At 45.0% G+C, this 16,131-nt stretch overlaps 1 protein-coding gene and 1 pseudogene across 1 annotated transcript in view; one reads left to right on the top strand and one right to left on the bottom strand.

Moving 5' to 3' along the window:
- Window positions 1-16,131, top strand: part of cyc (basic helix-loop-helix ARNT-like protein cyc) — a 94,513-nt gene that overhangs the window by 5,999 nt on the left and 72,383 nt on the right. The window lies entirely within an intron of this gene.
- LOC142578261 (uncharacterized) overlaps window positions 1-16,131 on the bottom strand; it is a 31,301-nt pseudogene that overhangs the window by 15,123 nt on the left and 47 nt on the right.

Here is a 16,131-nt window from a genome sequence, read left to right as displayed (position 1 = left end):
AAACATCCTGCCGTCCCTATAGTGTGAGGTGATATCGTGAAAAGTAGTAAGTGGGTCTTTGTAGGAGCCGCAGTCATCCTGGAGCAGTTCCTGATCTGATGCGCGGCATGTGAGATCTCGCAGAGCAGAGTGAGCTTGCTCGTTAGGCAAAAAGACAGTGGCAAAAAAATATTTTTAAAAAGTGGTGATGATATCTTCGCAGCTGTAGAGAGGATTTCAGGTTTCGCACAAAGTTGGCGGGTCGGCAGGAGCGGTTAAGTGACTGCTATCGCAGTAAATTGTTTCCGAGGCGGTGTAGAGCCGCTGAAAGCCTGCTGATATTTTTTATTTATTTTATTTTAATGACATGGCATGACTTAGTCGGTGAAAAAGAGAGAGAGGAAAGAAAGAAGGTAAGGTTGTTAAGCAGAGAGGCGTCTGGTTGGCCACCCTAGCTGGGATGTAGTCAAATGGGGAACAGAAAGGCAAAAGCGAGAAGGGAAGAAAAGCCGCGGCGAACGCGACCGCACAAATGGGCGCGATTTGATCGCAGACAAGCTGTCTGATGTAGTATCTGTGGTCTTGTGAACGTGGACGGGTTCGCGCACACAGCCTGTGCACTATTATTTCGCCTCGATAGAGCCGTCCCAGTCAATGCAGCGGCCATGGCTACCACCGCGCGCCAGTTTCAACTGTACGGCACAAGGTATCCGACGCAGAGCTATAGGCTCCAGTGCCTATGACGTTGTGCTGCTGATCACGTGGCAGTGGGCTCGATTCCCGGTCGCTGGGACCGGGAATCGAAACCGTTCATGCTTTTAAACTTAGGTGCGCTTTCAAGAATCGCGAGTGGCGAAAATTAACCAGGAATCCTCCACTATACACGGCGCTCGTCTACGCACCTAAGTGACGTACAGCCTCACGATGCAACAATTTTGTAAGCTGACATGCATACATTTGCGACAACATGCGTATGCAACCTAGTCGTTTCAAATTATCGTGCATCAGAGTAAGAAAGTGAGACGCGTGTTATAAAGAAACGCATCGATTACGCCTTCAGATTGCGTGCCTTCTGCGTAATAGATCCGCATTTATTCCGCAGGCAACAACATTACAAAAGCGGGAGCGTTGTTTCAAAACTTCTTAAGAAACAGTATAAGAATGTGAACGGCGAATAAGATTGCGTATTCATTACGTGGTAAAAAGAAATAAAGAAGGAAGCTTGCAATTTCATTTCTTTCCCGGCGTAGCTGCTTGGCCTCTCAATGGCGTCGCGGAGGCAGCACCTATTTTTCTCATCTTTTCAAGCAAACATATGCAGCCTTATTGTTTACGCCGCATGAAAAACGTGTGCTACGCGTACATGTCAAGACATGCTATTGGTGAAGTTTAATTTGCCTTGACTTTCCTGTGGCTGGAGGTATTACGCTGTTGAAGGCATTGTACTGTTGAAATGCGCTGTCTGGACTCCGGAACCGCTACCACGCTATTTGCACGGTAATGTTGGCGTCACACAAACGAATCACTGGTAATTCCCTTTAGCTTAAATCTGAAAACATTACACGATTTACTTTCTTGGTATATTTGGTCATTGCATAAATGGTCACGCAGAAAGCTAGGGAGTAGTAAATTTGTTCCCTAGATGGGACGTACGGTTTCCAGGTGTCACTCAAAAGTTTGGTGTAGCTTATAAGCGAGAACAGATGGGAAAGGTCACTTCTGAAGAGTGGTTTTGTATTTGTTGTTTGTTTAATAACTGCAGACCCATCGAAAGCGATTGCCTCCAACTGAAGCGAGGAACTAATGCTGCGTAATGTTGCATTTGGGAGTTGTTTCACGGCACGCGCCCCTGTAGCTGTAAGCATATATGAGTGAAATTTTTATTTTACATTTTTTGGCACTACACGATGTGAAAGCCGGCTCTATCTCAATGCAGCACTGTGCAGCTCCCCTCCCCCCCCCCCTCCCACACGCACGCACGCAGCAATCTCGAAAAATGTAAGTTTGTAGGAACACGCTAAGGAACTCCCAGTTTTCTTCAGGTGCTTTTCCTCAAGCGTTGAAAGTTAAAGGACGAGATTCACTCTCCCCTTATGCCCCATCAGTTTTGGATTTCATGCATGCTTATTCTTGCAGGCGTCTAGTCGTACAACCAGCTTTTCTGAAAATTAGAAATGGGCAACCGAGCCGGCATTAGCACTGCAATGACATGAATTGAACATCGCACGATCGCCTCGCATGTTCCAAGTTGTCATTGGCACGGACAAGAAACTTCAGTTGTAACGGCATATGTTATACTAAGAGTATATTAGGCAGCAACTGCGTAGCCTCTTAACGAACGATCTGTACGTTCTCTTTATTGTACTAAGCAGTTATAAGCAAGACATCGGGACATCCCTGTAACATCACGCTTCTTGAAGCACCACGGCCGCTTATAACTTCCCACTTGAATCCTCGAAAACTAAAATGGTTTACGAATTTACGTGTGTTCGAACTAAAATGTCCCCGGCTCTGAAGATGATGGTCTACGAGTTCCCCACAACCACATTGCATTTGTGGTTAAAAAAAATATTATTAGCTTGCTCTTAGAGTCCACAGAATAATTTTAACGAGTCATACTTCTTTTGTGGTTAAAATAAAGTCTTAAATATGCCCAATCACAGTTTGGCAAAATAAACGGAAGTCATCAGACGCATTCACAAAATTTATTTTTTGCTTAAGGTTCACTCGGACTAAGAGTCACTAAAATTCTACTTAGCTGCACTCACTCAGGCTCATACTCATGGGCCAGTCTGTGTTAGAATGAGTCGGCTCATGAGTGATTTGGTTTGGTTTGGTGCCTATTGGTATGGCTTAACGGCTCAACCCACTACGGGTGATCGGCCATGAATCGGGCGGCAGTAGGTAAAGAGAAGTTTATTGTTGTTGATGTTGTTGTAGCCTTACCTGTTAAAATAAAATCAGGAAGTTCATATGGAATGAGTAATAATTTACTAAAAAGTAAAAAAAAATAATTTAGCAGGACATTCGTTTAGATTCTATAAGGAATGATCGGACAGCGAAGCAAGCATCCCTGTGGCTGAATCCCAAATTGGACGCCTCGAACGGAAGAATAACAGCTTCTATTAAGTCCAGGCCAATTCTTCGAAAAGGTATTTCCAACAATCTTTTTCTTGCCGCATTAAAGCGGCGACAAGATAGAAGAAAGTGATGTACGTCTTCTCCTCATTACAAAATGAACAGAGGGGGGAGGGAACCAAACCCGACTTGTGTAAGTAGATATTCACGGAGGAAATGCGGCAACGTAATTCGGTGAGAGAGACCTCAAGCATCTTTGTGTAACAGGATTCGATACGCCAGGGAAATGCCAGGTGCTTATAATCAGGAGAAACAGTCAGATCTGGGTTCGATAAGGCTAATTTTATTGATCGCATCCGAAATCTTGCCGCCGTGATCTGTGCTGTCACTGGTAGAATAGGAAGAACAGGGCCGGAAAGGGATGTCTTTGCCGGTGAATCAGCAGTTTCGTTAAAGAACAAACCTTTATGACCAGACACCCAAATCAAATGAACACATTGCACATGGGCAGGAACTAGCATGTGGAAGAGTTTTAGCATTGGTGACTCATTAGTAGCAGTAAGGCAAGATCATACAGAAAAGGAGTCATTAAGTATAGCAGCTGTTGTAATCATTTGGTCTAATTTACGTAAAGTTAGGATTACTGCTAAAAACTCGGCCAGAAAAATAGGCTCAAAATTAGGCAATCTTAAAGAAGAAGGCCAGTCGAGTGCAGTACAAAATATTCCAATGCCATTTTTTTTTCATCGTGCTGTAAGGCATCTGTTGCAATGATAATGTTTGTTTCTAAGGTGCTTAGGTGGTCTTGCAACATGACGTTTAAGATTCCGTAAGGGAGTAGCTTCGCGTGGTTTGGGAAAATGTCGTCGAACCTTTCTCCGGGTAATTTGAATGCGTATTATTAGGAAGCACATTGCGAATTTGCACATTTAGGGGTTCAAGTAATGTTTGCACAAATATAATATGTGGTCTATGAAACCTGGGCCAATGAATAGGAAAAAATAATTCTGGATCGGAAATGAAAATAATTTGAGGACGGTTTAATGGTGATTCATATAGCCTTAAGAAGGTCTGAACGGTCAGAAGGTGAAATCGGCAGAATGTGGGTGGGATTCTTGCTTCCAGGTATAATACGGCATTTGCAACGTATTTTGGAAGGCCTAAGCACAGACGTAGTGCCTCTCATTCTAACAAAACTAGCGGCCGAAGCTCGTATGATGGAACACTTGAGAATAAAACATCCAAATTCTAACACCGGACGAACGTACATTTTATATACCATCAAGAGGGATTTTCTTCGCATACCTGTTCTTCGATTGCTTAACTTACGCAAAATGCCCATTATACGAGGTCCTTTTGTCGCAATATATTCAATATGCGGCCGCCAGTTAAGATTTCCGTTGTAAATAACTCTAAGGTACATATCATGAGAAGCCAACAAACACTGACACCAAGGACAACATAGGGGAAATTACTTGTGCTGAATAAATGAAATAAAGAAACGATAAATTAGTGGAATTAAAGTGGATGAAAAAACAACTTGCTGCAGGTGGGAGCCGAACCCACAACCTTCGCATTTCGTGTGCGATGCTCTACCAATTGAGCTACCACGGCGGCGTTTCCCCATCCACTTTCTTGGGTATTTATGTGCACTAGTAGAACCATGGGAGGGTTAGCCAGCGCCACCACTCACAGACCTTGGCGGCGGACGTGGAAAGTCGTTCTTGCCGCAGGCGTCACGAGAACGTGATCTTTTTGGGTGAAAGGCAACTGGTCAATAAACCCACATATGCTACTTGAAGGCATCAATGTTGCTGGATTCGAGACCCTCGTTATGTAATAAACGAGAAGAAAGGGGTTTAACCGAGGGGCCCGATTTTTATTAGTCATATCATGAGAAGCCAACAAACACTGACACCAAGTGACTCTACTTAGTGACTTAGTGACTCTACTTAGTCATATCATGAGAAGCCAACAAACACCGACACTTAGTGACTCTACTTGTGGGATATCTTCGAGATGATAGTTAAGCGATATGTATACTGGGTATTTAACGAGAAAAACAAGGATAGCACACTTATTAGCATTCAGGTTTAAGTGTACGCTATGCAGCCAGCCTTCCAGTTGCCTTAGATACGACTGCTAAATTTTGTAAAGAGAGTATATGTCACTAGCCATACCAAAAAAGGCAATGTCATCAGCATAAACGTATGTACGTTTATGATGGGTGAACGGGGATTCTGCTCAGTAAAATATTAAATAATACTGGTGAAAGTACCGATCTCTGAGGCACACCTATTGTTTGCTTGTGTTTATTAGAAGAATAGCCGCTTCGAAAACAATAGAATTCCCTGTCTTTTAAAAATTCATGCGCCCATGCTACGCTATAGCCTGCAAAGCAATGGCTCTGCAACCGATTTGCTCAAATTGCATGTTCAGTGCTGTCATAGGCTTTACATATATCTAAGGTAACTAAAGTCGCGTATTGTTTTTCTGTCTGGCGATGTTAATGCTACTTTCAAGATTTACATGCGCGTGCCGTATTGAATAGCCAGATCGAAATCCAATTTAACAAGGACTCAACAATTGATTTTCGTCAATAAACTATTATATGCCCGTGAAGCACTCTTTCAATAAGTTTCACTATGTTTGATGTCAACGCAATTGGTCTGATGCTGTCTATAGTATACCCTCCCCCTTGCTATTTAAATAACGGAATAATTTTGGCCATCTTCCATCCTTCTGGAATTCATGCATTACTAACAGTTTGACATGAGCTTCTGAAGTTTAGCAACTTCAGAAGCTCATGTGGAGCTTCTTGAAAGAAAATCTTTAACATTGCATTTGTTATTCCGTCCGTGCCAGGCGCTGTAGTTGGCAACCGTAACATAACCTGTGCTACTTCCGAATAAGATATCTCTTTGTAGTCCGAGAATTCACGAGTAAAAACAGAAGTTCGAAGGCGCGTTGTGAACGGATTCTCGAATCCTTTAGCCAATAGCTCTAAGGACTCCTGCATTTCCTCTGAGGCATAGACGATTGAGTCTACATTAACGCTCAATGGTAGTATTTTTCTAAAACGAAGGTAATTAAATGAAGCGCGTTTGTTTTTGGATTTAGATAGATAATCGAAATGTTCTTTATCGCAATCATCTTTTGCGTGTTTACCGACCTACGTACCCGATGGACAACTTTTTTTTTCCTCTGTCGGTGGCTCATAACCACTGTGGGGTAATTGAGAAGATTCGGATGGAATTAGAAAAAGGCATTGAGTACTAAGTCGAAAACAAATAGAATATTTGGGGAAGGATCCAAGAAATGAAAAATAACAAAGTACTAGAAAGTGAAATATAAAACCTCCTTGAAACGATTACATATTCTTCGACGTCTGAGCAAGCGTCGTTTTGACAGTGTTCTAAAGAAGAGGTTCCCAGAGAAACAATTTCAATACCTAAAAAATCACTACAATTTATCTACATGCTCTTCTCGAATATTTTTTCTTGCATATACGAACCGGCAATAGAAAAAGAAAAAGAAATCGCAGTTTCGCCCGAAAGGCGAAGCACCGATTGCGATAGCAAATTAGTGGATAGCTCTACCAAGTGAAGATAGTAGTTTTAGCGACCGCATAAACTTGTAAGCATTCGCTTATTAACTAACTTAACAATGATAGAATGTGTAAGCGTGACTGAACGAGGGCGTAAGAAGAAACAGACAGACAAAGACAGCGATGTCTTAGCGTCTCTGTTTCTTTCTGCGTCCTTGTTCAGTCGCGCTTTCTACATCCTGTTCAGTTGTACTGGGCCATGGAGTCAAGGAGTTCCACACAGGCCAGTCGCGCTCAAGAAGCATGGAAGTGTATTTACTTCCTTGTGGACCGACCAGTGGTGATCGGGACTGCTGTGCAAGTATTGCGCCTGCACAGGCAGTGGCCGATCGTCCAGTTGTCGCAATGCGTTGCAGACTGACTGCCTCTGTAGACGAAATTAAGGACAGTGAAAAAAGAAAAAGAAAGAAGGAAGTTGTGATGATATTTTCGCAGCTGTAGAGAGCATTGCCGGCTTTCCACAATGTTGGCGGTTTGGCGGGAGTGGCATGAGTGACTGCTGTCGCAGTAAATTGTTTAGGACACGGTATGAAGAATGATAGGTGTAACATTAAGGGATAAGAAAAGAGCAGATTGGGTGAGGGAACAAACGCGAGTTAATGACATCTTAGTTGCAATCAAGAAAAAGAAATGGGCATGGGCAGGACATGTAATGAGGAGGGAAGATAACCGATGGTCATTAAGGGTTACGGACTGGATCCCAAGGGAAGGGAAGCGTAGCAGGGGGCGGCAGAAAGTTAGGTGGGCGGATGAGATTAAGAAGTTTGCAGGCATGGCATGGCCACAATTAGTACATGACCGGGGTTGTTGGTGAAGTATGGGAGAGGCCTTTGCCCTGCAGTGGGCGTAACCAGGCTGATGATGATGATGATAGAGTCGCTGAAAGTCTGCTGATATTTTTTGTTTGTTTTTAATGTCATGACATGACTTAGTGTGCGCGAAAGAGCGAGAGGAAAGAAAAAAAGGCAGGGATGTTAACCGGAGAGGCGTCTGGTTGGCCACACTATCTGGGAGGCAGTGAAATGGGGAACAGAAAAGTAAAAGCGAGAAGGGAAGGAAAGACGCGGCGAACGCGGCCGTACAAGTGGACGCCATTAGATCGCAGACAATTTGTCTGATATTGTAGTATCTGAGGTCGTGTGAACGCGGACGGATTCCCGGACACAGCCGGTGCACTATTACTTCGCCTCGATAGAGCCATCTCAGTCAGTGAAGCGACCATGGTTGTTAGCGTGTGCGGCATAGACGCTTGACATTTTATTTATTTCTTTGAGACGGCTCATATATGGTGCTCCTTCATTTGTCGCACAATTTTCCTGGTTTTGACAATATAAGAACGAGTACAGTCAGCACACGATATCTTTCACACCCTGCCAGGATCCTTATTGCTTGTCTAGACGATCTTTCACGAGGAGGAGCGCGGTGGATGCGAGCTACAAGCGGATCTATCTCTTACGTTCATTGGATCGTTTAATAACTTTCCACTTGGAACGCGTGCGATGCGCAGATTGTATCGTGAAATGCAAGCGCGTTGTTCGAGCGTGCGTGTAACCGCAAACGGACACAAATGTTTTGCGTCAGCCGGTCGATTCGCACCGAACCAATCCGCGTGATTATGTGTAGGGTAAGGCAGAAAGGAAACAGGGGGAACGCGATAGGGCAATCGTTCGCCCATTAAATGTTTGCCGTTTACAAAACTCCGGATGCAACTCGAGTGCGACGTATCATATCCCACCGTGACGTGCATTGCAGCGCAGAGCGACGAAGCTTTCCATCGTGCTGCCCATGGCTCGGCCGCACCGCTGCTCGGTACGCGCATTGGCCTGAATGGACATTCGTCCTTGCAACCATATCGACCGCGTTTACACGGATGCGAGTGTAGCGCGTCCTATTGATTAGCGCATCAGTAGGGCGATATTGGCGTTTATTGGCCGCCAAAGCGTCAGCGTTTACATATTTCGCGCAATGGCTGCCGATCCCACGCGGCGTTCCAGCGAGAGCGCATCGGCAACGCAGGGCAGGGTAGAATGCCGATCAGCTCTTTTACTTACCTCTCTTTCCTCTGTCAATGTATTCTGCTAGCCGCTTGCATGAATTAATTGAAGTCTACTTGTCCGTCTTGGTCTACCGCGGTATATAGTTAAACCAGTTCCCGTTGACGTACGTTAATGCGATGCTTCGGAAATGCGATGCAATGCGGCCACTGTCGCATTCATTTAAGCGAGGCTCGGCCCTCTCATTGCAAGCACGTGTCGCACGTCCGAGTGCACTTGCGATACGCGTCACGCCCGCGACACTCGGTCAGTCTTTCGCAGTCACGTGACGTCTTGCTATAACACGAGCCCAACACATGCCTTGGCTCCAGAGAAGCTCCGCGCGGTCTGTGTGCCTTGTTGTCAACTGCTGTTTTTTAAAGTTCTATTCTACTAAAGTAACCTTTATGTTACGCGTTCGCTTCTGTACTTGTTCTTGGCAGTCATATTCCTGCGCTTCTTTCCTGCTCGAGTTCTTTTGACGTGGTTCTTTGTTTGCCAAGTAAGGGAGAGGCGTATCGCACAGGTGTACCTGTAAAATACACCTTATTTCATTTATCTTTTGTGGGTTTACGGGTTTTTATGGCGAATGGTGGGCGTTATTCGCATTTGTAATAGTATAGGCACCCCCCCCCCCCCCCTCATTTGCACAGAAAAGTTACCTTGGGTTGGAGTTACCTTCCGGAGTGCGCTGCAATACCGTCGCTGACGTATATACATCAACTGAACGTAAATCAGCGCGCTACCCTCGACAAGTGCCTTTATCATTTGATAGTGCCAATCATGCGTGCATTGTGTCGTGAGCTCCATCGTCTTCTTGTCGACTTAATTCGTTGAAGGCATAACGAAGGTGAACGTGCTGATATGCATTTCTTGACAGTGGTACGCTTGCATATCATCTGGCAGTGCGACCAGTCCAATACTCAGCAAATCCGAAATTCACCCTTTGTTCCACATTGTCTTTTTTGGTATGTGGTACTTAATTGAACAATGCTCACCTAACTGTGTGGAATCATTATCATCGTTCTCATTTGGAACTCCCCAATGAACGATTCTGGACTTCAAGCGTTGCGGATGCAAGAAAATAAATTTTGCGATTCCTATTCCCGACGTGGGATGCCTCTACAGGCCGTAGGCTTTCCGTGGAAGGCACGCCATAAAGCCTTCGGGAACCCACTGCATAGGCCCCTTCATTCTAACATTAATGACGTCTTTATCCTTCATAAATTGCCTGGGACAGCAAAGTAGCATATTGAAGTATACGGCGTTTTTGTCGTCCTCGCTACACCTTGCACCTCGTGGAAGATTCCGAGCTGCGACAAACGCCTTGCGTGTCTATCATCTTCTTAGCCTGCAATATGACGTACTTTGGTGCCTCGGGAAAAAAAGGCTCCGGCGTCATTCGCTGTGAGATTCGCTGGCAACAAAGTGACCGACATGTTCTCATGCAGAGATGTGCACCAGAAATATGTTTTAACGCGATAGCGTTAAGGAGCTCGTGTCGCAGAAAAGCCGGTGTCGTCGGCGTCGGTGTCGGCGTCGGCGTCCGCGGCGTTGGCCGTGAGCGATAAATCACGGCAGGCACTTCATAAATAAAAAGCAACTTCCAAGATGGGCTGGGTGGGAATCGAACCAGGGTCTCCGGAGTGTGAGACGGAGACGTTACCACTGAGCCACGAGTTTTTTTTTTTTTTTTTTTTCTTTATTGCCACTGAGCCACGAGTTCGATGCTTCAAAGCGGTACAAAAGCGCCTCTAGTGAACGCGGTGTTGCCTTAGAAACTAGCTGTTTCCAAGGCTCAGGCGTGCGTCGCTTGCTCAGGCGCACATTTCGTTGTCGCGCCGAACGCTGCGTTGCTCGACGCTCACCGCGTCCGATGCGGGGCGCGTAGTCGCTGCGCCGTAGCCCATTGTCTTACACCCCTTGGCGGGTCGACGGGAACGCTGTCGCGTTCCACTCTTAAAGGCGAAGCTTAAGCGTCCTCCAATTTTTTCTCATATTTTACCTGCCAATTGATGCAAGTGGCACATTTTCCTTTGGTCGAGCAAGCATTCTCGGATACATGGTATGTAATATTTATTCATTTATTTAATATACCCTCAAGGCTAAAGGAAATTACAGAGTGGAGTGGTTACAGCAAACTAACAAAAATACCAGAACAAATTTGCAGAGAGTTGGGAAATAAGTTCCAGAGGGTTCTGGCTATACAATTTTAGCTGTTATGCTTCGCAATATACTAAACAAGTGGTCATAAAGATACATGCATGTATACAGAAGAACAGTTGGTTATAAAGGTAAGACATCTGATTATCCATACGTTCACTAAAGCAGCTCGAAATTGTTGTTGATCATTATAGATTCAACTTTTTTCGAGAAGGTGATTCCAGTCAACGGACGATCGAGGTAAGAAAGACCGGAAAAGAGATTGAGCGGCACATGATTCAAGACCGCAACGTTATAACAATGATCGATCAGACGAGGTGTTTACTGTATGGCTGAAAAATTATAGTTGGTCGCGTAGAGTCGAATGACGGCGCAGCTGGATGAAAAAAAAAAGAGTTAAAGGCGAGATTATTTTGTGGCGAGATGTATTACTTGCCGCCACTACTCCTGCCATCTCCTCTTTAGACTTTCTGTTGTGCACTTTTCGAAATTATTTTCTCGAAGCTGTTGCGTCCGAGATGCGCGGCACCTCTCATGAAAATCTTGTCGGGATCGCCGACTTCACGGCATGGCGATATACGGCAAGCATGCGTCGTACAGCGACTGCACGCTTAATCGAAAGAAAACTCACGCGACCTTACGCGGACGCTGCAACGACATCGCGGTGGTCGATGCTTTTATAAGCTATAGCTGCGGAACGTCCGCCGTAGGTATACTGCGTGGTGGCCTGCACCCCCGCCGGGGCCGGGATTAGCTTGTCAGCGGTGCGCCGATTTCTTAATTGCGTTCTTTGGCTGGTCTTCGTACTCCCAGCTTTGTACTCGTAAGTTGTGCGGTTTCTGCGCCAAGGCTATTAAACCCCATTTCGTTTATTTTTGCGCCGCCTTATTCCTGCTCCTGAGCGACTACTCGTGAACCTTACCGTGGAAGCAACCATGCGGCTATAACCATTACGCGATATATATATATATATATATATATATATATATATATATAAAAGAGAAGAGAGGGGGTTAACCGAGGGGCTCGATATTTATTAGTCATATCATGAGAAGCCAACAAACACTGACACCAAGGACAACATAGGGGAAATTACTTGTGCTAAATAAATAGAATGAAGAAATGATAAATTAATTGAAATTAAAGTGGATGAAAAAAGTTAGAGCATCGCACGCGAAATGCGAAGGTTGTGGGTTCGGTTCCCACCTGCGGCAAGTTGTTTTTTCATCCACTTTATATGTTCAATAATTTATCATTTCTTCATTCCATTTATTAAGCACAAGTAATTTCCCCTATGTTGTCCTTGGCGTCAGTGTTTGTTGGCTTCTCATGATATGAATAATAAAAATCGAGCCCCTCGGTTAACCCCCTCTCTTCTAGTTCATTACTTAACGAGGGTCTCGAATCCGGCAACATTGATGCCTTCAGGTAGCATATGTGGGTTTATTGACCAGTTGCCTTCACCCAACAAGATCACGTTCTCGTGACGCCTGCGGCAACAAGGACGTTCCACGTCCGCCGCCAAGGTCTGTGAGTGGTGGCGCTGGCTAACACTCCCAGGGTTCTACTAGTACACATAAATACCCAAGAAAGTGGATGAGGAAACAGCGCCGCGGTAGCTCAATTGGTAGAGCATCGCACGCGAAATGCGAAGGCTGTGGGTTCGGTTACCACCTGCGGCAAATTGTTTTGTCATCCACTTTAATTTCCATTAATTTATCGTTTCTTTATTTCATTTATTAAGCACAAGTAATTTCCCCTATGTTGTCCTTGGTGTCAGTGTTTGTTGGCTTCTCATGATATGACATATATATATATATATATATATATATATATATATATATATATATATATATATATATATATATATTTTGTAAGAGCATTAATAATGCATCATCATCATCATCAGCCTGGTTACGCCCACTGCAGGGCAAAGGCTTCTCCCATACTTCTCAACCTACCCCGGTCATGTACTGATTGTGGCCATGTTGTCCCTGCAAACTTCTTAATCTCATCCGCCCACCTAACTTTCTGCCGCCCTCTGCTACACTTCCCTTCCTTTGGAATCCAGTCCGTAACCCTTAATGACCATCGGTTATCTTCCCTCCTCATTACATGTCCTGCCCATGACATTTCTTTTTCTTGGTTTCAACTGATATCATTAACTAGCGTTTGTTTCCTCACCCAATCTGCTCTTTTTCTCTATCATTCTTCTTTCCATAGCTCGCTGCGTCGTCCTCAATTTAAGTAGAACGCTTTTCGTAAGCCTCCAGGTTTCTGCCCCGTAGGTGAGTACTGGTAAGACACAGCTGGTTATATACTTTTCTTTTGAGGGATAATGGCAATCTGCTGTTCATGATCTGAGAATGCCTGCCAAACGCACCCCAGCCCATTCTTATTCTTCTGATTATTTCAGACTCATGATCCGGATCCGCAGTCACTACCTGTCCTAAGTAGATGTATTCCCTTACCATTTCCAGTGCCTCACTACCTATCGTAAGCTGCGGTTCTCTTCCGAGACTGTTAAATATTACTTTAGTTTTCTGCAGATTAATTTTTAGACCCACCCTTCGGCTTTGCTTCTCCAGGTCAGTGAGCATGCATTGCAGTTGGTACTCTGAGTTACTAAGCAAGGCAATATCATCAGCGAATCGCAAGTTACTAAGGTATTCTACATTAACTCTTATCCCCAGTTCTTCCCAATCCAGGTCTCTGAATACCTCCTGTAAACACGCTGTGAATAGCATTGGAGAGATCGTACCTCCCTGCCTGACGCCTTTCTTTATTGGGATTTTGTTGCTTTCTTTATGGAGGACTACGGTGGCTGTGGAGCCGCTATATATATCTTTCAGTATTTTTACATACGGCTCGTCTATACCCTGATTCCGCAATGCCTTCATGACTGCTGAGGTTTCGACTGAATCAAACGATTTCTCGTAATCAATGAAAGCTATATATAAGGGTTGGTTATATTCCGCACATTTCTCTATCACCTGATTGATAGTGTGAAAATTGTCTATTTTTGAGTAGCCTTTACGGAATCCTCCCTGGTCCTTTGGTTGACGGAAGTCTAAGGTGCTCCTGATTCTATTTGCAATTACCTTAGTAAATACTTTGTAGGCAACGGACAGTAAGCGGATCGGTCCATAATTTTCCAAGTCTTTGGCGTCCCCTTCTTTATGGATTAGGATTATGTTAGCGTTTTTCCAAGTTTCCGGTACGCTAGAAGTCATGAGGCATTGCGCATACAGGATGGCCAGTTTTTCTAGAACAATCTGCCCACCATTCTTCAACAAATCTGCTGTTACCTGATTCTCCCCAGCTGCCTTCCCCCTTTGCATAGCTCCCAAGGCTTTCGTTACTTCTTCCGGCGTTACTTGTGGGATTTCAAATTCCTCTAGACTATTCTCACTTCCAGTATCGTCGTGGGTGCCACAGGTACTGTATAAATCTCTATAGAACTCCTGAGCCACTTGAACGATCTCATCCATATTAGTAATGATATTGCCGGCTTTGTGTCTTAACGCATACATCAGATTCTTGCCTATTCCTAGTTTCTTCTTCGCTGCTTTTAGGCTTCCTCCGTTCCTGAGAGCATGTTCAATTCTATCCATACTATACTTAATAATGCACTGGCTGCTAATTATCCTCTTCGTAATTAAGAGAGCGTGTATTTTACATTTCCCGTCTATACCAAAACGTTACACGCATGAAGATAATAAAGAAAAAAATAAAATTTATGGGTGTTTTTGAAATCGCGTGACGGATAATACGTATGTTGAGATATAAAATTATTTCTTCACGGCTTACATCAAAGTGACAATACATGTCTTTGCAGCTGTTGAATTACCAGCGCAGGACGGGCGTCTCTGAAAAGTTTCACGGAAATTGGCAACGATTTGGTGTTTTCTTGAATGCGCGCTCGAAAAACGCCAAATTTCGTGTCTCAAAGAGGAGAGAGAGATAGAGAGAGAGAGAGAGAGAGAGAGAGAGAGAGAGAATTAAGGAAAGGCGGGGAGGTTAACTATATTTTGCTCAGTTTGCTACCCTGCCCGTGGGGAGGTGGATGGATGCGTGAAAGAAAGAGGAGACACACGAGTCTAGATGAATCACGCGCATTATACGTGGTGCAGCGCGTATGTGCAGTCGGGCACTAAAGTATGTCGCCTACAGGCATACTGTAGAGCTTGTGTGGCTCTCTGAGCTGATCGAGGTCAGGCTTCCAGGTCAGGATGAAACGTCTATCAAAGCTCAGACTAATTGTAGGCCACGAGAGTCGGGAACAGTGTCTCCAGGGACACAAACCGAGACCTTACGTTCACAGCGAACGTCCACTGGGCCGAGTGGAGTCGACTCTTGGAGACGCTTGGAAGCGACCACCACATTATCCAACTTGACATCGCGCATAACCGGAAACAAACCAAGACTGAAGTTGCTCGACTAACATACTGGAAGTCCTTCAGAGACAACCTCAGCGGCAACACAACAATCGACGACATCGACCATTGGCTCAAGGGCCTTCTCATCACCGCAGAAAACCACACCAAGAGCATCCAGCTAAGCACCAACACCCCCGCAGTCGACCCGCATCTCCTTCATCTCTGGGAGTCCAAAAGAAGCCTCCTGAAGAGGTGGAAGAGACAAAAGCTCAATAGAAAACTTAAGCAAAGAATCGCCCTTCTCACCATACAGGCCCAAGATTACGCGGAGCAACTTAGCAGGCAAAATTGGCACACCTTCTGTGACAGCATACAAGGGACACTCAGCACCAAGAAAACCTGGCAACTGCTACGCGCTCTCTTAGCTACCGATCGCACCAAAACGCAACAGAGGCAAGATCTGAGCAGACTGATCCACAATCATGCTGGATCGGAGGGTGAACTCCTTCGTGAGCTTCAGCAAAAACTTAGCAGCGACGATCCCACTTCAGCAGCGAGCGGAAAGACGTACGGCGGTGCACCGAACCCAGATCTCGATCGACCATTCACCCAGGCAGAGCTCCACGCAGCATTAGCCAAACTCACTAGAAACACCAGTCCCGGCAAGGACAGAATAACTAATAAGCTCTTACGCAACCTCCCGCAATTTGCCACTACACCACTGCTACAGTACTACAACGACTGCTGGGAAAAGGGGGACCTACCAGCAGCCTGGAAGCATTCGGAGGTCACCATGATTCCCAAACCCAACAAACCCCTTCGCATCGAAAACCTGCGTCCCATTTCCCTCACATCTTGCGTGGGCAAACTCCTCGAGCACATGGTGCACGAC

Source organism: Dermacentor variabilis, chromosome 4 (assembly GCF_050947875.1).
Source record: "Dermacentor variabilis isolate Ectoservices chromosome 4, ASM5094787v1, whole genome shotgun sequence".
Lineage (NCBI taxonomy): Eukaryota > Metazoa > Arthropoda > Arachnida > Ixodida > Ixodidae > Dermacentor > Dermacentor variabilis.
Note: the sequence above shows the minus strand (reverse complement) of the source record. Positions and strands in the feature narration are given on the sequence as shown.